The sequence below is a fragment of the Asterias rubens genome, chromosome 7 (genome assembly GCF_902459465.1).
Source record: "Asterias rubens chromosome 7, eAstRub1.3, whole genome shotgun sequence".
In the NCBI taxonomy this organism is placed as follows: domain Eukaryota; kingdom Metazoa; phylum Echinodermata; class Asteroidea; order Forcipulatida; family Asteriidae; genus Asterias; species Asterias rubens.
The window spans coordinates 4,077,797-4,105,772 of record NC_047068.1 but is presented as its reverse complement, the minus strand read 5'-3'; the positions used below and the strand labels follow the sequence as shown (position 1 = coordinate 4,105,772).

Here is a 27,976-nt window from a genome sequence, read left to right as displayed (position 1 = left end):
GTCTAACAACTTCTCTTCATCTGTCTAACAACTTCTCTTCATACGTCTAACAACTTCTCTTCAAACGTCTAATTTACTTCTCTTCATACGTCTGACAACTTCTCTCCATACGTCTAACAACTTCTCTCCATACGTCTAACAACTTCTCTTCATACGTCTAACAACTTCTCTTCAAACGTTTAATTTACTTCTCTCCATACGTCTAACAACTTCTCTTCATACGTCTAACAACTTCTCTTCAAACGTCTAACAACTTCTCTTCGAACGTCTAATTTACTTCTCTTCATACGTCTAACAACTTCTCTTCAAACGTCTAATTTACTTCTCTCCATACGTCTAACAACTTCTCTTCATACGTCTAACAACTTCTCTTCAAACGTCTAATTTACTTCTCTTCATACGTCTGACAACTTCTCTCCATACGTCTAACAACTTCTCTCCATACATCTAACAACTTCTCTCCATACGTCTAACAACTTCTCTCCATACGTCTAAGAAATAAAGAATTATAACAGAAACAACTTGTATTAAAGAGTCCTTTATTTGAGTCTTTATTTTAAATAGGGGTCAAAGTTCAGGGGTGAGGGGTCAAAGTGCTTTGCCCACAGTGGGCAAAGCAAAGGAGAGTGGGCAAAGCAAAGGAGAGTGGGCAAAGCTAAGGCGAGTGGGCAAAGCTAAGGAGAGTGGGCAAAGCAAAGAAGAGTGGGCAAAGCAAAGGAGAGTGGGCAAAGCTAAGGAGAGTGGGCAAAGCTAAGGAGAGTGGGCAAAGCAAAGAAGAGTGGGCAAAGCAAAGGAGGGTGGGCAAAGCTAAGGAGAGTGGGCAAAGCTAAGGAGAGTGGGCAAAGCTAAGGAGAGTGGGCAAAGCTAAGGAGGGTGGGCAAAGCTAAGGAAAGTGGGCAAAGCTAAGGAGAGTGGGCAAAGCTAAGCAGAGTGGGCGAAGCTAAGGAGAGTGGGCAAAGCTAAGGAGAGTAGGCAAAGCTATGGAGAGTGGGCAAAGCTAAGGAGAGTGGGCAAAGCTAAGGAGAGTGGGCAAAGCTAAGGAGAGTGGGCAAAGCTAAGGAGAGTGGGCAAAGCTAAGGAGAGTGGGCAAAGCTAAGGAGAGTGGGCAAAGTTAAGGAGAGTGGGCAAAGCTAAGGAGAGTGGGCAAAGCTATGGAGAGTGGGCAAGCTAAGGAGAGTGGGCAAAGCTAAGGAGATGGGCAAAGCTAAGGAGAGTGGGCCAAAGCTAAGGAGAGTGGGCAAAGCTAAGGAGAGTGGGCAAAGCTAAGGAGAGTGGGCAAAGCTAAGGAGAGTGGGCAAAGCTTAGGAGAGTGGGCAAAGCTAAGGAGAGTGGGCAAAGCTAAGGAGAGTGGGCAAAGCTAAGGAAAGTGGGCAAAGCTAAGGAGAGTGGGCAAAGCTAAGGAAAGTGGGCAAAGCTAAGGAGAGTGGGCAAAGCTAAGGAGAGTGGGCAAAGCTAAGGAGAGTGGGCAAAGCTAAGGAGGGTGGGCAAAGCTAAGGAAAGTGGGCAAAGCTAAGGAGAGTGGGCAAAGCTAAGGAGAGTGGGCAAAGCTAAGGAGATTGTCAAAGCTAAGGAGAGTGGGCAAAGCTAAGGAGAGTGGGCAAAGCTAAGGAGAGTGGGCAAAGCTAAGGAGAGTGGGCAAAGCTAAGGAGGTTGGGCAAAGCTAAGGAAAGTGGGCAAAGCTAAGGAGTGGGCAAAGCTAAGCAGAATGGGCGAAGCTAAGGAGAGTGGGCAAAGCTAAGGCGAGTGGGCAAAGCTAAGGAGAGTGGGCAAAGCTAAGAAGAGTGGGCAAAGCTAAGGAGAGTGGGCAAAGCTAAGGAGAGTGGGCAAAGCTATGGAGAGTGGGCAAAGCTAAGGAGAGTGGGCAAAGCTAAGGAGAGTGGGCAAAGCTAAGGAGAGTGGGCAAAGCTAAGGAGAGTGGGCAAAGCTGAGGGTGGGCAAAGCTAAGGAGGGTGGGCAAAGCTAAGGAGAGTGGGCAAAGCTAAGGAGAGTGGGCAAAGCTAAGGAGAGTGGGCAAAGCTAAGGAGAGTGGGCAAAGCTAAGGAGGGTGGGCAAAGCTAAGGAGAGTGGGCAAAGCTAAGGAGAGTGGGCAAAGCTAAGGAGAGTGGGCAAAGCTAAGGAGAGTGGGCAAAGCTAAGGAGAGTGGGCAAAGCTAAGGAGAGTGGGCAAAGCTAAGGAGAGTGGGCAAAGCTAAGGAGAGTGGGCATAGGACAGTGGGCAAAGCACAGTGGGCAAAGGACCCCTGAACTTTGACCTTTGACCCCTCTATAAAAACGTTTATCTCACGTTTGTACAGTCTCTATATGGTTTATTCTATTTAAAATATAGACTCAAATAAAGGACTCTTTAATACAAGTTGTTTCTGTTATATTTCTTTATTTCTTACTCTCATTAAGCAAATACAATAAAATGTACTTTATTACAACTATTTAGATAAGTTAAACATTAAATTAAAAATTAACTGTAACATTAAAGTAAAAATAGACGTAAGAAGAGTTGTTAGACGTATGTAGAGAAGTCATCTTGTACAGATTCTTGTAATGAAAAGACTGCTTTTCCTAACATATGCATAAAAAAAAAAAAATTGTGAAAATTTCCAAGAAAATAATGAAAGAAAAAACACTCTTGTTTGCTTTCAAATGTCTAATAAAAGGCTTCAGCTAAAGTCATTTATTATTTGAGTAAGAAATTACCTCTTACTCAAAAACTATGTTACTTTAGAGTGATTTGTTTATCACAATGTTTTTTTTATCATCAACTGTACTCGATGCTTGGTACCAAGTAAGTTTTTATGGTAACAATTATTTTGAGTCATTACCAATAGTATCTAGTACCTTTAAAGTTGCCTTTTAGCTTGCATGCTTTCCAAACCCCCATAATCATTTCATTCACTGATTGTAAGAAATTTGTCTCTGAAATGCTGAGTAACAGAAAATGAAAATCCCGTTGAATGAAGTCTCACTTGTCTTTCCTACAAAGACAAGCACGTAAAAAAATTAATGTAAAATTTCTTCGAGTTGTAAGTTTCGACCTTATTGAATGTAATGCTATCTTTGTGTTATGAAATTATCATTTAAAGGCAGTGGACACTATTGGTAATTACTCAAAATAATTATCAGCATAAAACCTCACTTGGTATTACCGTTAAAAGGGTAATGCGGAGAGGTTGGTAGTATAAAACTTTGTGAGAAACATCTCCCTCCGAACTGACATAGTTTTTGAGAAAGAAGTAATTTTCCGCGAGTTTGATGTCGCAACCTCAGAATTAGATTTTAAGGTCTCAAATCGAGTATCTGAAAGCACACAACTTCGTGTGCCAAGAGTGTTTTTTCTTTCATAGCTATCTCGCAACTCGGACGATCAATCAAGCTCAAATTTTCACTGATTTGTTATTTTATGCATATGTTCAGATACATCAAGTGAGAAGACTGGTCTCTGACAATTACCAATAGTGTCCAGTGAAGTGCTGGGCGAATAGTGAAATTTTGGTATTCGGATACCACTGGCCAACTATCTGAAATTAACCGGATACTCGAATAGTTTTTTCGCCGCTAGAGGGCGCTGTAAAAAATATTTTAAAAATTGTTTTAAAAATATTTGAGGGCGCTGTTCGTTTGTGAATGAGATTTTATGGGCGGATTGATATTAGTTTTAGATAGTGTCACTCGGTTCATTCATAAAAATTCCCGGATCTAATTTAAAGATGGCGATTTGCTTTTTCTTTTGATCGAGATTGACTCTACATGAAGGAAAACTTTCGTAATCTTTGAACTTTGAACTCTTCACAGAGGTGAGCATAGTTAAAAACTTAATTTATGCTGTTTTATGCTGTCTTAATAGAAGTTTTATAAGGATTCAAGATAAAATTAAAAATTGCTGCGTACTGGATATTGCATATTAAAAAATAAAACATGAGGACTGATCAAAACTAACCTCGATCAACAGAATCTATTGAAGCTTGAGATCTGCCTCAGCTGGATTGGATCAAGGTTTCATAATGGCTCATGATTCTGTCCAGCAGAAAGCTGAAGAGACAAAGGATAATAGGTAACAAGAATTAAGTTGAGTCCAAAGACAGGATTGGGTAGTAATAGTAGTATGCACTAAGTTTACGTGTCCTTGGACGTAGGCTCAGGAAAACATTCTACGTTTGTGTATCATTAGGTTGGCAAATTTTGCAGGACTGGAGAACATTAACATAAGCACTGCACAACATCAGCTTTCAAGCTTTGAGATGGCACAGAATCCTCTTAGTAGAAGAAAATATCAGATTTAAAAACTTTAGCAGACGCCACCACAGAAACAAATTGCACGTTGGTAATAGTTTAGTCAAGTTTTGTGAGACTGGATCGGAGAACAACAAGTATAACTTTTAGTGGATTTTTGCTGTAATTTACGCATTTGATTTTTTCCAGATGGATTATGTTTCACAAATTTTGTGTTCTTGTTATGCGCTCTCCAACAGGCTGGTCCTGGAGAGAGCGCAATATAAGTTCAATAAATTATTATTATTGTTATCAGCTTTGGAGTGTTGAGACGATACAGATTCAAAACAAAGGGGGTTTAGTAGGAGATTTTAAAAAACATTAGACAGGTTTATGAGGAACTGACACAAAAGTGTGCTTCAGAAACTATACGTTGTCAACAGTCATTAGGTTGGCAAGTTTTTGTGGGACTGGAAAACATACTTTGAGAAAATTTATGCACTGCACAACATAAACAAATTGAGATGGCACATATTCCACTGGGGTTTAGTTCAAATGGGATTCAACAAATTTTAAATGTCAAGTTTTTAAGGTACTCAAAAACGTATTCCTCACAAACTTTAGCAGCCAACACAATGTTTTCAAGGACATTGTGCTTCAAGCAAATTCAAGAGACGTCACCATCTCAAGCAGTTTAAGAATTTAAAATCATTGCGCAGCATTTCAACACTAAGAAGAATTCACATGTTCCAACATACCGTAGAAAGGGAAGGAGTGATGCAAACATATCTCAAATATGACAATCCAAGTTGAGCTTGATAACTATTTGAGATATATCATTAGAGCCAGTGTTGAGGCCATGGTGAACAATGCTTGGCAGGCCTGCCTAAGACTCAAAATTTTTGCACAGCACTCTGAGCATAACACATTGTGCCGCTCACCACAGATTTCAAAATATTGTCCACTGCGCTTTCCAATAAGCACAGCTGATGATAAGCTTTTGTCTTCCAGTACCCGCTAATCCACAAATCAGATGCTCGAACCGAAGTATGAATTAAAAGTTAGAACCTACTCCCAGTTTGATATTTCACTATGCGTAATGAGAGTTTCAATGCGTCACGATCCGCACAAAGACAGTGCAAAAATTACTTTCTAAACTTTGCGCATGCATGCTGTTCGCCGTGAAATTACGTTTCGAAATGTTAAACTTTGCCATTGCCAAAGCCAAGCAGTTCTTAGAAACATGCCGCTCCTTTCATCCATAAACGCTTTGCTAGTAATTCTGCAGACAAAATTGACGAAAAAATTAGACAAGTCATCGCCTATAAATACAATAAAATGGTTCCAGGTTTGCTAATGAAGTTGTTATTTAAGTTAAGTTGTTTCTTTGTTTCCTTGATAGATGAGGACATGTTTTGGGAAAATTTAAGCACTGCACAGCATCAGCTTTCAAGCATTACGACGGCACAAAATCCTCTGGGGTTTAGTGTCAGAGTTAAAAAACATTACACTAGCAAGTGTTTAAAAACACCATTCAAATTGCAAGTTTTCAGGACAGAGGCTCAGGGATTTTGTGTATGTTAAAGTATTATCAGGTTCGTGAGTTTTTCAGAATTGAAGAACAAGTTTTAGGAAAATTTGTGCAACTGTACAACATTCAAGCGTTGATATGCCACATAATCCACTGGGATTTAGTTTGAGAGTAAAAAAAATGATTTTAAGGGACTCAAAATCATTTGCTTTGGGAAACTTCTGCAGCCCGGCGACATATATTGGCAATTTTCAAGGACTGTAACTGTATAGTTGAAAATCATTGCGCAGGGTTTTAACACTAAGAAGAATTCACATGTTTCAACATACCTAGAAAAGGAAGGAGTGATGCAAAGCTGCCCAAATATGACAATCCAAGTTGAACTTGATAAAAACATCTTCTCATGAAGGAAGCTTTTGTCCATGCTAGATGCTGCTCTTCAACCAGTAAATAGCCTACAAACAAAATAACACACAATGTCATTTAAACATTTCATCAAATGCAATCATGCTTCGTGAAAATATTGTTTTGGGCCCAAAACATTCAAGGATTAGACTAAATGAGCCTTAAGGATTTAGAGTCATTAAAGAGTTGAGATGGCACAGAATCCACTGGGGTTTAGTTAAAGGGACTCAACATCAATTGCTTTCAGAAATTTTGGCAGCCATTACAGTGTTGGCAAGTTTTCAAGGACTGCACTACATGTGCTTGCTGCAAGTTTAAGAGATGTCACCATCTGGAGCAATTCAAGAATTTAATATCATAATGTGGGGTTTCAACACTAAGAAGAATTCACAGTTTCAAAAATACCTTAGAAAAGGAAGAAGTGAGGCATAGGGCCTAGCTGTCCCAAATATGACAATCCAAGTTGAGCTGAATAAAAACATCTCCTCATGAAGGAAGCTTTTGTCCATGATAGATACTGCTCTTCAACCAGTGAATAACCTGCAAACAAAATAACATACATTGTCATTGACAATTCATCAAATATCAACATGCTTGGGGAAAATTTTAGAAACAGTAAAACATCAGCTTGTTAACTATTTGAGATATATCATTAGAGCCAGTGTTGAGGCCATGGTGAACAATGCTTGGCAGGCCTGCCTAAGACTCACAATTTTTGCACAGCACTCTGAGCATAACACATTGTGCCGCCCACCACAGATTTCAAAATAGTTTCCAACAAGCACAGCTGATGATAAGCTTTTGTCTTCCAGAATCTGCTAATTAAAAGCTATAACCTACTCCCAATTTTATATTTCACTCTGCGTAATGTGAGTGTCAATGCATCACGATCCGCACACAGACAGTGCAAAAATTACATTCTAAATTTTGCGCATGCATGCTGTTCGTCGTGAAATTACATTTCGAAATGTTAAACTTTGGCATTGCTGTGTGACACTTGTCATAAAAAAGCCAAGCAGTTCTTAGAAACATACCGCTCCTTTCAAACGCTTTGCTAGTTATTCTGCAGACAAAATTAACGAAAAACTAGGCAAGTCAACGCCTATAACACAATAAAATGGTTCCAGATTTGCTAATGAAGTTGTTATTTAAGTAAAGTTGTTTCTTTGTTTCCTTGATAGATGAGGACATGTTTTGGGAAAATTTAAGCACTGCACAGCATCAGCTTTCAAGCATTAAGACGGCACAAAATTCTCTGGGGTTTAGTGTCAGAGTTAAAAAACATTAGGTTAGCAAGTGTTTAAAAACACCACTTAAATTGCAAGTTTTCAGATCAGAGGCTCAGGGATTTTAAAGTATTATCAGGTTGGTGAGTTTTTCAGAATTGAAGAACAAGTTTTAGGTAAATTTGTACAACTGCACAACATTGAAAAGAAACTAGAAACATTGACTAGAAAACATGAGCCTCAAGGATTATAGTTCAAAAAACAACCAGGTTGGCAAAATTTGTGGGAGTGGCGAACAAGTGTTGACAAAACTAAATCACTGCACAGCAATGCTTTCAAGCATTGAGACAGCTTAGCATCCACTGGGGTTGAGTTTGAGAGTTCAAAACATTAGAATTCAAGTTTTTCAGGGACTGGAAAAACAAGTTTTGGGAAACTTTAGCAGACATCGCAACATCGGTACAGGACTAAATTGTACATGCTTTGGGAAAATTTAAGCACTGCACAGCAACGCTTTCAAGCGTTGAGTCGGCACAGAATCCTCTGGGGTTTAGTTTCAGAGTTCAAATAACATTAGACCTGCAGGTTTTGAAGGACTCAAGAACATGTGCTTTGTCAAACTTAAGCAGACATTACAACATTGGCTCAGGAATAAATTGTATTTTGGAAATAGGTTGGTGAGTTTTTGAAGGGCTAGAAAACATGCTTTAGGAAATTTATTCCTTGCACAACATCAGTTTTAGAGAGTTGAGACGACACACAAATTAATAGGGTTCAGTTTTAGGATTAAAAAAACGCTACATTTGCAAGTTTGTAGGACCTTAAAAAAAGTGCTTTGGGAAACTTTAAAAGACTTCACCATATTGAGGCTGTACATGCTTCGAAAACTTATCCCATGTTTGTGGGATCTTGTAGCTGTTCATCAGTGAGGCCCCAGGTGTTGAAAATCCTGAGCCCCTCGCGACCTGCCCACAAAATTATGTAGTTGTGCTGCTTATCAGGTACAATGTTCTTGACCTGGAACCACATATTTGATGTCTGCTTAAACTCTTTATAAGCCTGAGGGCGATCTGGATGGCTCCAGTCCATCTTTGGATGAGGTATTGTATCAGCCATTGCGTGAAAATACAGTTAAAATGTTCGTATCACAATATGCGTGTAGTTGTTTTTGCGTTTTATGCGGTCTACTCGGTACGTGATACACGTATGGTACGTAGCGTTGATTTACATGTACTGTAACTCAAGTGTCAAAATGGCGGAATGTGTCCGTCCAGCAGTGCCGTTCGTTGGATTTGTTCTGTCCAATCGGATCAAATTCTGTACACAGTTATTGCTAAAACTTGATGAGACACTTGCCTGATCCTTTGCTGCCACCATGTAATAATACTATATCGGTAGACATATATTCTGGAGTAATGTAATGATTTATTATTGACGTGATTGATTCATACAAGATACAAGATTACTGTTTACTGGGCAGAGTACCTGGATTGACCTAGTGACGTATTGAGGTCACGGTATATTACTGCGCTGTGTGTATATAAAGTAGTACCTTCACAAGTGGGATACTAGGCCTAATCATGAACACGTTTGGTATTTACTCAAAACAAATATTAACTTAAAAACTGACTTGGTAACGAGCATTGGAGAGATGTTGTTATATAAAACATTGTGAGAAACGGCTCCCTCTGAAGTAGCACAGATTTTGAGAAAGAGGTAATTTCTCACAAAAATAATAAAAGACTTTTATAGAAGCTAGAAGTCTTTTATTCCTATCTTAAAGCACACAAATTTGTCCAACAAGGGTGTTTTTTCTTTCATCATTTTCTCGCAACTTCGATGACCGATTGAGCAAAAATTTTCACAGGCTTGCAGGGCTGTATGCTTCGTTTTTGAAAGGGCAAGGGCACCGAGGCAATTTCTCTTTGGCAAAGGGCACCCTGTGAGGAAAATTTAAATTTCTACTAGAGCATTTCAAGGGCACCAAGGCAATGGCAAGTGGCAACGGAGGCAATCGCCTCCGTTGCCTCCGTGAAGTATCATGCCTGGGCTTGTTATTTTATGCACATGATGGGATACACCAAGTGAAAAGACTGGTCTTTGACAATTACCAAACGTGTACATGTACCTTCCCTTTAATCAACCAATTTATGCATATTTAGGCCTATACATAATGTAAGTAGAAATTAAGGGGTTCTTGGCTATTTTTATCACCTGTATTGGGAATCAATTCCATTGAGTACATTTTATTTTTTTAATTGAGTTCTGAGTGTTGACTTTGCTCACTTAGAGTACTGTGAAGTACTTGAAGCCATGAGTGGATAAACCATAAGGGATATACATGAACTTACTGGGAATTTTAAATCTTATCAAGGCAGCTTCTAAACCCTTTACATGTTATGTTTTTCTAAACACCAAGAAAATGAATCAAAATGCAACATACAATGTAGTAAATAAAAAATTAAAAAATGCTAAATGCATCAAAATGCGACAGGTGATTCTGTTGCATTGTGAAGTGAACTGGTTAACACGTCAGCCTGGTAGACTATGGGATTTGAGTTGATTACTCTAGTTGCAGTTTTTAGTAAAAACTGCTTATATAAAAACTGTTGTGATTGGTTAAAAAACACTGTCTCTTCCAAAAACAAAACTATCAACCAATGATCAGTGACATCTTGTCCCTGGACTTCTGGGATTGCCATTGCTTAACGTTAGTTTTCATGTCATAACTCAAAAATCGGAGAGCTTGTGTGATGGTAATTTTTTCAACTTTATAAATAAAACTATAGCTTAAAAATCACGAAGATGGTAAATGAATAATACGAGAACAAATCCTGAAAGTATTATTTAAAAATATTGACCGAAACATTGCAAAAGTGAGACAGAAAACAATTGAGTCCTTATCATTGACATCGTAGTTTGTGTTCAAGAACTGGCATGCCTGTGCTGTGGGACTCATCCATTTCATGCGGGGGGTGTGTAGCATAGCTTTCTCGGAATGCCAGTAATCGTGGATAGTGTTGACAGGGACACATCACATAATATAGGCCCTAAATTACAAATTATTAAAACATTAAAGTATAAATGCACACATAATAATAACTGAGCAAGTTCATAGTGTGCATATTATATCCCTGCATAAAAAGCCGTACACCTATATTAAATCATGGAACGGTCCACAAAGTTTGTTCATGCCACACACTCGAGAAAACATAGTGCAAGTGTAAGATCTAGGTCACCCAAAAAGTATTTTAAGTACATTTTTTGTATGTAAGATCTTCATTTTAGATGTCTTTTTGACTGATCAAATTCAGGGGTAACAAATTCATATGTCCTTTCATGCACAGCGTGGCTTAATCACTTTAAGCGCCCGCATCGACCGCCCATACACATGTACACTATAGGCTACGTCAGGTGAGTGTATACGGGCGGTCGTATACAGAGGTACATGTACAGTGTATGCACCGCTCAAAGAGTGGTAGTACTACTTCATCATCATCAACCCTTCTCAAACGGTACTGCCATGTGTGTATCAAAAAAAAGGGGTCGTAAACGCTAGTGAATTTTTAATGGTGTATCAGTAGGAGGGAAGCAAACTTTTGTGCTAACTACAGCCCAAAATCTGCTTAAAACCTCCTACCAATAGAGTTGCTTTGGTCACCACCTTCCACCCCAAACTACCCAAACTTCCCTCAATTCTCAATAATAACATGCCTATACTTCACTCCTCCAGCAGGTTACACTCAGCAATCACTGAGGTTCCCATGGTTGCATTCCGCCGCCCTAAGAACCTTGGTGACATACTAGTCAGGGCCAAACTTCCCCCAGGTACAGTCCAAACACAACCCCCGACAGATATACTGGGCTGTCACAAATGTACCCGTTCCAAATGCAAAACGTGTCTGCACATTAAGCCCTCACTTAAGGTGAAGAGTCATACCACTGGCTCTTCATACAACATCAAGACCGACTCTGAATGCAGCACGTCTAATGTAGTCTATGTCATATCATGTAAGAGATGTGGGCTACAATATGTGGGAGAGACTAAGACCAAACTTAGTCTTCGCTTTGCGAATCATGTCTCTTCCATAAAGACTAAGAAACCGTACCCAGTCTCTATCCACTTCAACAGCCCCAATCATAGTGTCATTGATGTTGAACTTCTGGTGATTGAAGCTTGCAATGGTGATGACACACACCGCAAGAATAGAGAATCACACTGGATTCACCAACTCAAGACAGTAAAACCCTTTGGACTTAACATAAACACTGGTGTTAAATAACTTCTCATTACCCTCCACTTCACTTCTGCCTAAGAACTCATATGTTGTATATATTCTGTACATAAAGTATAAATTAACCTAGTTTAAAGTTGTTTTTATAAATTCATCACTGTAACTATCTGATGTAAGTAACCCCCCCCCCTTTTTTTCCACAGGTCCCTCATACCTTTTTTAAAATCATCATACCTTTGATCTTGCTATTCTTATTAATTGACCATTGTTAGTTGCATCATGATGCAACTTGCTCTCTAATCCTACCCTTTCATGTCTCCCTCCATTGTTGTCGAACAATACATTTACCACTTTTATGGTCCAGTAACCCTTCCTTTCATTCTAAACATCCTTTGTCCTCGCCACTTCACTCCTATTGGTTCATAGCCCCCAATATTGTTTCTGAAATAGGAACTTTGATTGGCTGTTATTTTCCCGCTTCTTTCTGGATCCTTTCCTTAATCCCTTTCCCCCTCTCTCTTTCTATAAATGGATATGTATTTGTTTGTACTTGTCTTATGCCTCTGAAGAAGGTCCGGATTGGATCGAAAGCTAAGGCCATCTACCCTATTCATTATATATATATATACTACAATATGTGGGAGAGACTAAGACCAAACTTAGTCTTCGCTTTGCGAATCATGTCTCTTCCATAAAGACTAAGAAACCGTACCCAGTCTCTATCCACTTCAACAGCCCCAATCATAGTGTCATTGATGTTGAACTTCTGGTGATTGAAGCTTGCAATGGTGATGACACACACCGCAAGAATAGAGAATCACACTGGATTCACCAACTCAAGACAGTCAAACCCTTTGGACTTAACATAAACACTGGTGTTAAATAACTTCTCATTACCCTCCACTTCACTTCTGCCTAAGAACTTATATGTTGTATATATTCTGTACATAAAGTATAAATTAACCTAGTTTAAAGTTGTTTTTATAAATTCATCACTGTAACTATCTGATGTAAGTAACCCCCCCCCTTTTTTTCCACAGGTCCCTCATACCTATTTTTAAAATCATCATACCTTTGATCTTGCTGATCTTGCTATTCTTATTAATTGACCATTGTTAGTTGCATCATGATGCAACTTGCTCTCTAATCCTACCCTTTCATGTCTCCCTGCATTGTTGTCGAACAATACTTTTACCACTTTTATGGTCCAGTAACCCTTCCTTTCATTCTAAACATCCTTTGTCATCGCCACTTCACTCCCATTGGTTCATAGCCACCAATATTGTTTCTGAAATAGGAACTTTGATTGGCTGTTATTTTCCCGCTTCTTTCTGGATCCTTTCCTTAATCCCTTTCCCCCTCTCTTTTTCTATAAATGGATATGTATTTGTTTGTACTTGTTTTATGCCTCTGAAGAAGGTCCGGATTGGATCGAAAGCTAAGGCCATCTACCCTATTCTTTATATATATTCCCGGTCACCAGGATTTTCCTGTCTGCAACTCAACGGTTTCAACAGACCCTCCACAAGTCGTAGTAAGAAACTTTGATTTCTCTGTTGTTGTATCCCTTCGGGGTGATCCCCTTGAATTGCTTGTATTTTGTTTTTAATTGTCATAACCATATCCTTTTCATCTTTTCCCACTTCCCACCTGTTCTTCTCAGAACACTTTTAACATTTTTCCTTCCTCTACAGATTATTAATAAATCATTATTTTTCGCCCTATAGGATTGTAAATACAACTAAATAATTTTGTTGGCAGGTTTTTAACCTATTTGTTTTATAGGATTGTGTTTAACCCGCTTTTTTTCACAGGCTTGCGTTAACGTTTTCCTTTTCAGATTTTTTGTTATCCTTTTCCTTTCCAGATTTGTACATAACGTATATTTTTCTGCAGGTTTTATAACCCTTTCTTTGACAGGACTATATTTACCGCTATTTTTTCACAGGTTTATATTAACATTTTCCCTTTCAGGTTTGTACATAACTTTTCCTTTTCAGATTTTGTACATAACTTGATTTTTCAACAAGTTTGTGTTAACCCATTTTTTCTTTTCAGATTTGTACATAACGTACATATTTTTCTGCAGGTTTTATAACCCTTTCTTTTACAGGACTATATTTACCGCTATTTTTTTCACAGGTTTATATTAACGTTTTCCCTTTCAGGTTTGTACATAACTTTTCTTTTCAGATTTGTACATAACGTATATATTATTTTTCTGCAGGTTTTATAACCCTTTCTTTTCCAGGACTATATTTACCGCTATTTTTTTCACAGGTTTATATTAACGTTTTCCCTTTCAGGTTTGTACATAACTTTTCCTTTTCAGATTTTGTACTTACTTTGCTTTTTGAACAAGTTTGTGTTAACCCATTTTTTCTTTTCAGGTTTGTACATAATTTATTTCTTGCAGGTTTAACCCGTTCTTTTACAGGGTCTTGTTAACCCCATTTATTCGCAGGTAATTTTACTTTTATCTTTCACGTCTGTTAATTAATAATCAATTTTGTACAGGATTTATAACCCGTTCTCTCCACAGGAATGATTTAAGATATTTCCCCTTGACTGTTTTCCCCCATCTATTATGGCACTATCAAGTGCATTTTCCGCAAGCTTCGTAAGCTTAAGGAAAAGAACACCCGTTACATGTCACATCTTGATAACTACCGTTTTTATCGTTTGTCCCGTATCATTCCCAAAGGCCTACAGATCAAGTGTACCCCTTCCTTTGGGGACCTTGACCCATCCTTTTTGAAGAAATGGAACAAGACACTCACTAATACGTCTTTCCGTTTGATCAAGTTGCTGGAAAATCAATGCCAACAATTCATTGATAATCAGTTACTTGAGATAACAAACACTGAGTCTCAACTCCAGGAGTCATGCTCTATTGAAGAGTTTGAACAGTTACAAGATACCATACTATGTAACGTCAAACACTTAAGGTCCACCCTAATGGACAAACAGAACAAGAAACGTATGAATGTCCTGGCTAACCATAAGAAACACACCCATAGACGTTTCCACAGTAAGAGAGCCACCATTGCTCCTCCTACTGTTAGGTTGCCAGAGACCAATACTGTAGTTAACCTGTCTGACATGGTCCTTACTGACCCACAGGTTAAACTCCTCTCAAGGGGTCTTAAGTTTTGCCCCACACCCAGAGAACCTAACCAACTTCTTTTCCAACAGGACATGGCCCAATTCAATCGTAGGTTACGCCTACGTGAATACTTTCATGTAGAGCCCTCCATGGATGACGAGTCATCTGTGGAGACCCAACCTATTCCCCGCAACCGCTTCAGGGAAAAGAGTACTTGGGTACCTCCTAAGAACCGAGATGTGTCTCTAGAGACATACATCAATTCGGTTAACTCCGAGGTTCTTAAGGCCCCCAGTACCCCTACTCCCAACAACCTCCCCCAAGATGAGCGTCACGCCCTTACACAACTCCGCCAATCACCAGACATAGTGATTAAACGGGCTGACAAGGGGTCCGCAGTTGTAGTCATGAACACACATGACTACATTGCTGAGGGCCTTAGACAGCTCAGTAACACTGATCATTACATTGAATGTGCTTCTGATCCCACTGAATCTTTCTCCCAAGATATCAGTGACACCCTGGTTAAGATTTATAATGCCAATGATATTGAGAAAGATACATTTAACTATCTCCTCCCACATGACCCCCGTACAGCAAGGTTCTACCTTCTACCTAAGATACACAAGCCCAATAACCCGGGGAGACCTATTGTATCTGGGAATGGTAGCCCCACAGAGCGCATTTCTGAGTTTGTTGATAGCTTCCTCAAACCCTTAGTCTGCCGTATTCCTTCCTTCATCAAGGATACCAAAGACTTTCTCCACAAACTAGATGAGGTCAAGCACCAAATACCTGACTCTGCTATTTTGGTTACTTTTGATGTTTCATCACTGTATACTAACATACCCCATCATGAAGGCATGAGTGCATGTGTCTCTGCCCTCAATGCTAGTAATCAGTCCCGCCCCTCAGTGAGTCATATTAAGGAACTCATGAGCCACATTCTAATGAAGAATAATTTCACATTTTCTGACAGGCATTTTCTACAGGTACAGGGTACTGCCATGGGTACCAAAATGGCACCCTCATATGCTAACCTATTCATGTCTCAGTTGGAGGACAGACTCCTGTCCTCCGCCCCCAACCGACCACTAGTTTGGTGGAGATTTATTGATGATATTTTCTCCATCTGGTGTGGTGACCAAGACAGCTTGGATGAGTTTATTGCCCATATCAACTCATTTCACCCCACCATAAAGTTCACTACCGAACAATCTCTCACCAGTGTGAACTTTCTAGATGTGACAATAACCAAGTCTCCTAATGGCCTTGTCACAGATGTTTACAGTAAACCCACCGACACCCACCAGTACCTTCTCTCCAATAGCTGTCACCTTAGTCACTGTAAGAAGGCAATTGCTTACAGTCAGGCCTTACGTATCAGGCGTATCTGTTCCACAGATACCCTGTACAAGAGGCGCTCATCAGAGCTTAGGAAACACCTTGTATCTAGGGGACACAGCGAACGTAGGGTCCAACTTGCTATCAACAGGGCTCTCAACGTACCTCGTCACACTCTGTTGACTAACACGGGAGCTAAAAAACCTCCTACCAATAGAGTTGCTTTGGTCACCACCTTCCACCCCAAACTACCCAAACTTCCCTCAATTCTCAATAATAACATGCCTATACTTCACTCCTCCAGCAGGTTACACTCAGCAATCACTGAGGTTCCCATGGTTGCATTCCGCCGCCCTAAGAACCTTGGTGACATACTAGTCAGGGCCAAACTTCCCCCAGGTACAGTCCAAACACAACCCCCGACAGATATACTGGGCTGTCACAAATGTACCCGTTCCAAATGCAAAACGTGTCTGCACATTAAGCCCTCACTTAAGGTGAAGAGTCATACCACTGGCTCTTCATACAACATCAAGACCGACTCTGAATGCAGCACGTCTAATGTAGTCTATGTCATATCATGTAAGAGATGTGGGCTACAATATGTGGGAGAGACTAAGACCAAACTTAGTCTTCGCTTTGCGAATCATGTCTCTTCCATAAAGACTAAGAAACCGTACCCAGTCTCTATCCACTTCAACAGCCCCAATCATAGTGTCATTGATGTTGAACTTCTGGTGATTGAAGCTTGCAATGGTGATGACACACACCGCAAGAATAGAGAATCACACTGGATTCACCAACTCAAGACAGTAAAACCCTTTGGACTTAACATAAACACTGGTGTTAAATAACTTCTCATTACCCTCCACTTCACTTCTGCCTAAGAACTCATATGTTGTATATATTCTGTACATAAAGTATAAATTAACCTAGTTTAAAGTTGTTTTTATAAATTCATCACTGTAACTATCTGATGTAAGTAACCCCCCCCCCCCTTTTTTTCCACAGGTCCCTCATACCTTTTTTAAAATCATCATACCTTTGATCTTGCTATTCTTATTAATTGACCATTGTTAGTTGCATCATGATGCAACTTGCTCTCTGATCCTACCCTTTCATGTCTCCCTCCATTGTTGTCGAACAATACATTTACCACTTTTATGGTCCAGTAACCCTTCCTTTCATTCTAAACTCATATGTTGTATATATTCTGTACATAAAGTATAAATTAACCTAGTTTAAAGTTGTTTTTATAAATTCATCACTGTAACTATCTGATGTAAGTAACCCCCCCCCCCCTTTTTTTTCCACAGGTCCCTCATACCTTTTTTAAAATCATCATACCTTTGATCTTGCTATTCTTATTAATTGACCATTGTTAGTTGCATCATGATGCAACTTGCTCTCTAATCCTACCCTTTCATGTCTCCCTCCATTGTTGTCGAACAATACATTTACCACTTTTATGGTCCAGTAACCCTTCCTTTCATTCTAAACATCCTTTGTCCTCGCCACTTCACTCCTATTGGTTCATAGCCCCCAATATTGTTTCTGAAATAGGAACTTTGATTGGCTGTTATTTTCCCGCTTCTTTCTGGATCCTTTCCTTAATCCCTTTCCCCCTCTCTCTTTCTATAAATGGATATGTATTTGTTTGTACTTGTCTTATGCCTCTGAAGAAGGTCCGGATTGGATCGAAAGCTAAGGCCATCTACCCTATTCATTATATATATATATACTACAATATGTGGGAGAGACTAAGACCAAACTTAGTCTTCGCTTTGCGAATCATGTCTCTTCCATAAAGACTAAGAAACCGTACCCAGTCTCTATCCACTTCAACAGCCCCAATCATAGTGTCATTGATGTTGAACTTCTGGTGATTGAAGCTTGCAATGGTGATGACACACACCGCAAGAATAGAGAATCACACTGGATTCACCAACTCAAGACAGTCAAACCCTTTGGACTTAACATAAACACTGGTGTTAAATAACTTCTCATTACCCTCCACTTCACTTCTGCCTAAGAACTTATATGTTGTATATATTCTGTACATAAAGTATAAATTAACCTAGTTTAAAGTTGTTTTTATAAATTCATCACTGTAACTATCTGATGTAAGTAACCCCCCCCCCCTTTTTTTCCACAGGTCCCTCATACCTTTTTTAAAATCATCATACCTTTGATCTTGCTATTCTTATTAATTGACCATTGTTAGTTGCATCATGATGCAACTTGCTCTCTAATCCTACCCTTTCATGTCTCCCTCCATTGTTGTCGAACAATACATTTACCACTTTTATGGTCCAGTAACCCTTCCTTTCATTCTAAACATCCTTTGTCCTCGCCACTTCACTCCTATTGGTTCATAGCCCCCAATATTGTTTCTGAAATAGGAACTTTGATTGGCTGTTATTTTCCCGCTTCTTTCTGGATCCTTTCCTTAATCCCTTTCCCCCTCTCTCTTTCTATAAATGGATATGTATTTGTTTGTACTTGTCTTATGCCTCTGAAGAAGGTCCGGATTGGATCGAAAGCTAAGGCCATCTACCCTATTCATTATATATATATATACTACAATATGTGGGAGAGACTAAGACCAAACTTAGTCTTCGCTTTGCGAATCATGTCTCTTCCATAAAGACTAAGAAACCGTACCCAGTCTCTATCCACTTCAACAGCCCCAATCATAGTGTCATTGATGTTGAACTTCTGGTGATTGAAGCTTGCAATGGTGATGACACACACCGCAAGAATAGAGAATCACACTGGATTCACCAACTCAAGACAGTCAAACCCTTTGGACTTAACATAAACACTGGTGTTAAATAACTTCTCATTACCCTCCACTTCACTTCTGCCTAAGAACTTATATGTTGTATATATTCTGTACATAAAGTATAAATTAACCTAGTTTAAAGTTGTTTTTATAAATTCATCACTGTAACTATCTGATGTAAGTAACCCCCCCCCCTTTTTTTCCACAGGTCCCTCATACCTTTTTTAAAATCATCATACCTTTGATCTTGCTATTCTTATTAATTGACCATTGTTAGTTGCATCATGATGCAACTTGCTCTCTAATCCTACCCTTTCATGTCTCCCTCCATTGTTGTCGAACAATACATTTACCACTTTTATGGTCCAGTAACCCTTCCTTTCATTCTAAACATCCTTTGTCCTCGCCACTTCACTCCTATTGGTTCATAGCCCCCAATATTGTTTCTGAAATAGGAACTTTGATTGGCTGTTATTTTCCCGCTTCTTTCTGGATCCTTTCCTTAATCCCTTTCCCCCTCTCTCTTTCTATAAATGGATATGTATTTGTTTGTACTTGTCTTATGCCTCTGAAGAAGGTCCGGATTGGATCGAAAGCTAAGGCCATCTACCCTATTCATTATATATATATATACTACAATATGTGGGAGAGACTAAGACCAAACTTAGTCTTCGCTTTGCGAATCATGTCTCTTCCATAAAGACTAAGAAACCGTACCCAGTCTCTATCCACTTCAACAGCCCCAATCATAGTGTCATTGATGTTGAACTTCTGGTGATTGAAGCTTGCAATGGTGATGACACACACCGCAAGAATAGTCTCCCTCCATTGTTGTCGAACAATACATTTACCACTTTTATGGTCCAGTAACCCTTCCTTTCATTCTAAACATCCTTTGTCCTCGCCACTTCACTCCTATTGGTTCATAGCCCCCAATATTGTTTCTGAAATAGGAACTTTGATTGGCTGTTATTTTCCCGCTTCTTTCTGGATCCTTTCCTTAATCCCTTGAACTTCTGGTGATTGAAGCTTGCAATGGTGATGACACACACCGCAAGAATAGTCTCCCTCCATTGTTGTCGAACAATACATTTACCACTTTTATGGTCCAGTAACCCTTCCTTTCATTCTAAACATCCTTTGTCCTCGCCACTTCACTCCTATTGGTTCATAGCCCCCAATATTGTTTCTGAAATAGGAACTTTGATTGGCTGTTATTTTCCCGCTTCTTTCTGGATCCTTTCCTTAATCCCTTTCCCCCTCTCTCTTTCTATAAATGGATATGTATTTGTTTGTACTTGTCTTATGCCTCTGAAGAAGGTCCGGATTGGATCGAAAGCTAAGGCCATCTACCCTATTCATTATATATATATATATACTACAATATGTGGGAGAGACTAAGACCAAACTTAGTCTTCGCTTTGCGAATCATGTCTCTTCCATAAAGACTAAGAAACCGTACCCAGTCTCTATCCACTTCAACAGCCCCAATCATAGTGTCATTGATGTTGAACTTCTGGTGATTGAAGCTTGCAATGGTGATGACACACACCGCAAGAATAGAGAATCACACTGGATTCACCAACTCAAGACAGTCAAACCCTTTGGACTTAACATAAACACTGTCTCATTACCCTCCACTTCACTTCTGCCTAAGAACTTATATGTTGTATATATTCTGTACATAAAGTATAAATTAACCTAGTTTAAAGTTGTTTTTATAAATTCATCACTGTAACTATCTGATGTAAGTAACCCCCCCCCCCTTTTTTTCCACAGGTCCCTCATACCTATTTTTAAAATCATCATACCTTTGATCTTGCTGATCTTGCTATTCTTATTAATTGACCATTGTTAGTTGCATCATGATGCAACTTGCTCTCTAATCCTACCCTTTCATGTCTCCCTGCATTGTTGTCGAACAATACTTTTACCACTTTTATGGTCCAGTAACCCTTCCTTTCATTCTAAACATCCTTTGTCATCGCCACTTCACTCCCATTGGTTCATAGCCACCAATATTGTTTCTGAAATAGGAACTTTGATTGGCTGTTATTTTCCCGCTTGTTTGTACTTGTTTTATGCCTCTGAAGAAGGTCCGGATTGGATCGAAAGCTAAGGCCATCTACCCTATTCATTATATTAACTCAAATTAATATATGAAAAAAAGTTGGGAGTTAAAGTTTAAATTTGTATCACTACAAATTGTGTTTGTCATTAGCAGATTTGTTGCTAAAAACCTTAAGTTTCCCTTTAAATCTATATAAGGCCTATTGAACCTAGCTATTTAAAATTTAAATTTGTGGGGTAGAAGTTGCCCAAACTCTTCAAAATACTATTAACTTAATTATGCAAGTTAAATTTTAAATTAGTTTTAAAAACCTGAATTCCTTAAGAAATGTGGATGTAAACATTTCAAAAGATTATGAGCACATCTATTCACCACACCAGTTACTCAGTCGGCTGGCTTGCTAATGTTTTGTTTTGAACTTTAATTTACATAGAAACTACAAAAGAAGCTGAATTATGATCCAAAACACATCTTTTAATTTATTCATATTTACCCAGTTTTGTAAAATGTTGTGGGGTGTTATGAGTATATTATGAGTAACACACAGTACAGTCAAGGGGCGGTCTGTGATGATATTATTTTTTTAGTACATGTTTATGCATTATTATTATTATTCCAAAGTCATTGCCCCATCGCTAGTTGGGTCATCATGTGCAATGTTGTTGTTTTTGTTGTTGTTACTGTATTAGTGTTATGTATGGCCTACTGTTATAGTGTTACTAGGCCTACTGTTATAGTGTTAGTGTAGTGTTAGTGTTGTTGTTTTGATAAAACAAAAATGATAGATTTCCGTTTCCGATCCTAGCTGCCACCACTTTTTTCACGCGTTGTTGTTGTTTTTGGTCTTTTTCGCTGCTTATTTCTCGGCTGCTATGAGTATGTTATTGGTGTAATAAACAGTTATCCCCACACCCCTTAGACTTAGAGCCTTCTTGCCGGGTTACGGGTTCATCGTACAAACAATACGCGTCCCCCATCGTTCTTTTTAAATGTTGCACCCGCTGTATAAAACCCCCAAAATTCTCAGACAAATACATTTAACAACAATTAAATTTTACACAAAGATAACTACCAACTCACCAGTATCCGTTTTGCAGCAAGTCTAGCCACGAAACTGTCCGTTAAAAGTAGATAAATGTCTGAAAAGAAATCGGTTGAAAAGGGAGTCTTCGTCATCCATTTTTCTTGTAGCAAAATGGCGACCAACTGGTGCCCGACGCCAATGGTCGTTAAGTGTTTCAGGCTGCACCGGTGTACTATCTTCAGCGCGAAGTCAGGGCGCCGCGCTGAAGACAAAATGTGGTAAAACAATTAAACCGAACGGAAACTAGCACAGTATTGGGCCCATAGAGCTATATATAGCTCTTTGATTGGGCCCGAAATAGCCAGCCGCGTATTCCCGGAAAAGCCAGCCGCGTATTCGGAAAATAGAACACATACAGTACAGGGAGGTTCAATTCTGAAGATGAAGATGTTTTATTCGAACGAATTCTGAAATACTAGCCATAAACCACAACTTTTTATTTGATAATGTATCAATTTAATTAGTATATATGATTAAAAAACAATAGAAAGAGAAGTAAACTTTTAACAAGACGTCACAAAATGACCCGCAAACACAAAGGCAAAAATCAAATCGTTTGTGTTACACTGTGTCATTAAATATACTGTGTAAATACATAACTATAATTTGAACAGAATTTGTACCCTTCATTAAGACAAAAATTTGCTTTTTTATTCCAGAATCTCAAAGACTGATATACTGGGCGGATCAAATTTTGGAGCTGGCCAATTTGGTCAATTAATTAGTGGTTAATTAGTCACAATAATATACGCAATTTTCAATATATTTTACCGCTGCACTAACAATGCGGTTGACTTAAAAACAATTTGAAAAGAATTTGTACCCTTTATTAAGACAAAAATTTGCTTTTTTATTCCAGAATCTTGAAGACTGATATACTGGGCGGATCAAATTTTGGAGCTGGCCAATTTGGTCAATTAATTAGTGGTTAATTAGTCACAATAATATACGCAATTTTCAATATATTTTACCGCTGCACTAACAATGCGGTTGACTTAAAAACAATTTGAAAAGAATTTGTACCCTTTATTAAGACAAAAATTTGCTTTTTTATTCCAGAATCTTGAAGACTGATATACTGGGCGGATCAAATTTTGGAGCTGGCCAATTTGGTCAATTAATTAGTGGTTAATTAGTCACAATAATATACGCAATTTTCAATATATTTTACCGCTGCACTAACAATGCGGTTGACTTAAAAACAATTTGAAAAGAATTTGTACCCTTTATTAAGACAAAAATTTGCTTTTTTATTCCAGAATCTTGAAGACTGATATACTGGGCGGATCAAATTTTGGAGCTGGCCAATTTGGTCAATTAATTAGTGGTTAATTAGTCACAATAATATACGCAATTTTCAATATATTTTACCGCTGCACTAACAATGCGGTTGACTTAAAAACAATTTGAAAAGAATTTGTACCCTTTATTAAGACAAAAATTTGCTTTTTTATTCCAGAATCTTGAAGACTGATATACTGGGCGGATCAAATTTTGGAGCTGGCCAATTTGGTCAATTAATTAGTGGTTAATTAATCACAGTAATATACGCCATTTTCAATATATTTTACCGCACATAACAATGCGGTTGACTTAAAAACAATTTGAAAAGAGTTTGTACCCTTCATGAAGACAAAAATTAATTTTTTTATTCCATAATCTTTAAAACTGATATACTGGGCAGATCAAATTTTGGAGCTGGCTAATTTGGTCCACTAATTAGTGGTTATTTAATCACAGTAATATACGCCATTTTCAATATATTTTACCGCACATAACAATGCGGTTGACTTAATAACAATTTGAAAAGAATTTGTACCCTTCATGAAGGACTGATATACTAGGCAGATCAAATTTTGGAGCTGGCCAATTTGGTCTACTAATTCGTGGTTAATTAGTCACAGTAATATACGCCATTTTCAATATATTTTAATATCGCACATACAATGCGGTTGAAATAAAAAACAATTTGAAAAGTATTTGTACCCTTCATTAACACAAAAATTTGCTTTTTTATTCCAGAATCTTAAAGACTGATATACTGGGCAAATCAAACTTTGGAGCTGGCCAATTTGGTCCACCAATTAATGGTTAATTAATCATACTAATATACGTCATTTTCAATATATCTTAATACCGCACATAACAATGCTGTTGACTTAAAAACAATTTGAAAAGAATTTGTACCCTTCATTAAGACAAATATTTGCTTTTTTATTCCAGATTCTTGAAGACTGATATACTGGGCGGATCAAATTTTGGAGCTGGCCAATTTGGTCAATTAATTAGTGGTTAATTAATCACAATAATATACGCAATTTTCAATATTTTTTACCGCACTAACAATGCGGTTGACTTAAAAACAATTTGAAAATAATTTGTACCCTTCATGAAGACAAAAATTATTTTTTTTATTCCAGAATCTGTAAGACTGATATACTGGGCAGATCAAATTTTGGAGCTGGCCAATTTGGTCTACTAATTAGTGGTTAATTAATCACAATAATATACGCAATTTTCAATATATTTTACCGCACTAACAATGCTGTTGACTTAAAAACAATTTGAAAAGAATTTGTACCCTTCATTAAGACAAACATTTGCTTTTTTATTCCAGAATCTTAAAGACTGATATACTGGGCGGATCAAATTTTGGAGCTGGCCAATTTGGTCCACTAATTAGTGGTTAATTAACCACAGCTATAGACGTCATTTTCAATCGTCATTGCATAGGCGTTGCAAGACAAAAATAATTAGAAAATAATTGGTACCCTTGATCGTAATGACAAACAATTTTTTTAAATTTATTTCAGAACCTTGTATAGACTAATATACTGGGCGTACAAACTTTGAGCTTGGCATTTTGGTCCACCAACTAGTGGTTACCACACTTATAGACGCCTTTTTTAATCTTTTTTAATCTTTAATACGCACAAAATGCGTTATGACAAAAAAAATGTGTTTTTTTAACTTATTTCAGAACCTTGTGGAATAATATAGGGCTTACTCTGGGCGTGTCAAATTTTTGAGCTGGACATATTGGTCAACTTAATATTTAAATTTATATTTTTACATAGTTTTTAACGATTCCTGTAAGTGGCGGCTTTCCGCTGTTGGATGTCAATAAATAAATAAAAAAATAGTGGTTATTAAGCACAGTTTTTACGTACGCCATTTGTAAGACACGTAAGACATGATCATTGTTGCATTTTGTTTGTTCAATCAAGGCTTTACTTTCTCGAAATCACTGAAGAATATTCTTTAGTTTGTAACATGAGACCTTACCGGTGGCTGAACAATGCCAGTATGTAGGTAAACACAGTTCCACCAACTTGGAAATTCTATACGAGAATGTTTTTCACATGATGTCATATTCTCTAGATATAATTTTATTGTAAGAATAGGTTTTCCCAGCCAACTTCAGCAAAAAAAACATGCATTCAATTGCATTTTATTGCAGTCAAATTCACGCTTCTCCCCCTAATGCTCTAAAATAAACTAGGGTTTATTTTTAGCTCTTGCATTCAATTTCGTTTTCGTGCACACGTGATTTCGTTTTTCTCGTGCAGATTCGCTTTAGTCATTCTATTTCATTTATAGGCATTCAAGACTACACTTTGACCATTAAGTTGAATGTCTACTACCTATTTTTAGAATGATGCATTCAAATTAAGGATAACCGAAGCGAACATGATTTTGCTTCTAGTATGCGTTTTCTTTTTCATGTGCAACGAATTTCAATTTTGCATTCAAATTCGAATTTTATTCAAACTGCTTTAATATACAAATCTACACAAACTGTTTTGTAAAACCAACTACTTTTAAAATAATAATGTTAAGAAAAATGGCAAATGGCAACACAAAACAAGAAATTGTATAAAGGGCAAGGCTCTTAGTTATCATGCAAATAAGGAAACACAAAAGGCTCCCCCATTTGGTGTTCAACTAATCTAAGTTGTTATTCTAACAAAGATCATTTTGTCCATTGCCAAACAATTTTTTTTTTTTTTATAAAAGTAAACGAGGGTTTTCTGTCATTCATCTTCATGCGATTAAATGAAAACTGCAAAGAATGAGAATTAATTTAACGATGAGGTATATGGCTTTATGAGTAAACTGTGAATTAGCTCCTTTAAAGTCACCTGGAAGTGGTATTTTGTCGAAATAAAGCTTTTGTCACTAATATATATGTGTTTTGATGAGTGGAATGTGAATAAACAGTTAACTAAGGTTCAAAAAAATTAGTTCTTATCTTATTTACAAATTTAAGAGAAGGCCCGACCCGAGAGGGCGCTGTTCGTGACGTCAATCGAGGCGCGATATTGAAGAGAAAATGCTGCACACAGTGCTATTGCTCTTGTGAGTCTGACCAACCATGCAGACTGACCCCATTTGTAGTTGTTTTGCTGCATCCAGCATTAATACAAATGCAAGAAAACAACTTTTTCAAAACGTACGAACTCAATGACTTGGACTTGCATGTTATTTGCACGTGTGTTTACTCTACGCATCAAGGCAAAGTCTGCCTCGATTGACGTCACAAAAGGGGTAGGCGGAGTCAACCCCAACAACTTTAACTATTTTTTAAACATTATAAATCGTGACAAACAATTACTAAAATAAAACTGTTTTATTGTTACTAAACATCTACTTTTATGTTTAAAAAAAAATTATATTTCCAGGTGACTTTTGTTGTCCTTTGAATGAGTTTTGTCCATGTATTTTCAGTTTATTTACATCATGTGTTTTCTTAATTGAAATAGTTCATATTCAGTGCGTTGTTACTCTTTCTTAAAGTAAAGGCCAGCACCCGATAACTTTGAGATGCAAAACTAATTATTTTGCTTTAGCCTTGATATATTTTTTGCCCAATATGATGTTGTTTTTGTTTTTCTGCTAATGTCAGGACCATTTCAAATTAGAAGTTAATAAATGTTCCAAATGAAGCTTACAATAAGGGGGCGTGAAACAATTAACAAACAAATTAATGGTTTTCTCCAAAGCTTCAATTAGTCTTACCCCATTTTCACTGCTCCAACCGACCTCGGGCAGCCATCTTCTTAGTCAAAATCGCTCAGGCCTTTACTTGGTTATATTAATGCCAAACAAGTTCAAGTCTGAATCCTTTTTGGTTCATAAGGGAAACTGTTTTAATTTAAGTATGATAATGTAACTTCTAGTTCAAAGAGAACCTCAAAAGCTTCTTCTGATCGTGCAGATCTTTACTTGCTAGTAGCTATATTAGGTCTGGAGGATTGGGGGCTAAAAAGTACAATTTTTTGTATTATAATGAAGGGAACAATAATAATTTTTAAAGAGATTGTTGTATAGGAAATATTGTGCATAGTTGATTAACCACTAATTAGTGGACCAAATTGGCCAGCTCCAAAATTTGATCTGCCCAGTATATCAGTCTTATAGATTCTGGAATAGAAAAGCAAATATTTGTCTTAATGAAGGGTACAAATTCTTTGCAAATTGTTTTTAAGTCAACCGATGTGCAGTAATAAAGTATATTGAAAATGGCGTATATTACTGTGATTAATTAACCACTAATTAGTGGACCAAATTGGCCAGCTCCAAAATTTGATCTGCCCAGTATATCAGTCTTACAGATTCTAGAATAAAAAAGCAAATTGTTGTCTTAATGAAGGGTACAAATTCTGTGCAAATTGTTTTTAAGTCAACCGCATTGTTATGTGCGGTAAAATATATTGAAAATGGCGTATATTACTGTGATTAATTAACCACTAATTAGTGGACCAAATTGGCCAGCTCCAAAATTTGATCTGCCCAGTATATCAGTCTTTAAGATTCTGGAATAAAAAAGCAAATATTTGTCATAATGAAGGGTACAAATTCTTTTCAAATTGTTTTTAAGTCAACCGCTATGTTATGTGCGGTAAAATATATTGAAAATGGCGTATATTACTGTGATTAATTAACCACTAATTAGTGGACCAAATTAGCCAGCTCCAAAATTTGAT

General features: G+C 37.7%; 1 long non-coding RNA gene across 1 annotated transcript; it reads right to left on the bottom strand.

The window, feature by feature from the left end:
- Nucleotides 1-6,069: 6,069 nt before the first annotated feature.
- LOC117292158 lies at nt 6,070-22,081 on the bottom strand. Its single transcript, XR_004519264.1, has 3 exons — nt 21,986-22,081; nt 6,544-6,678; nt 6,070-6,188 (listed from the first exon to the last, which is right to left on the bottom strand). It is a non-coding gene; the product is annotated as an uncharacterized LOC117292158 (long non-coding RNA).
- Nucleotides 22,082-27,976: the final 5,895 nt, after the last annotated feature.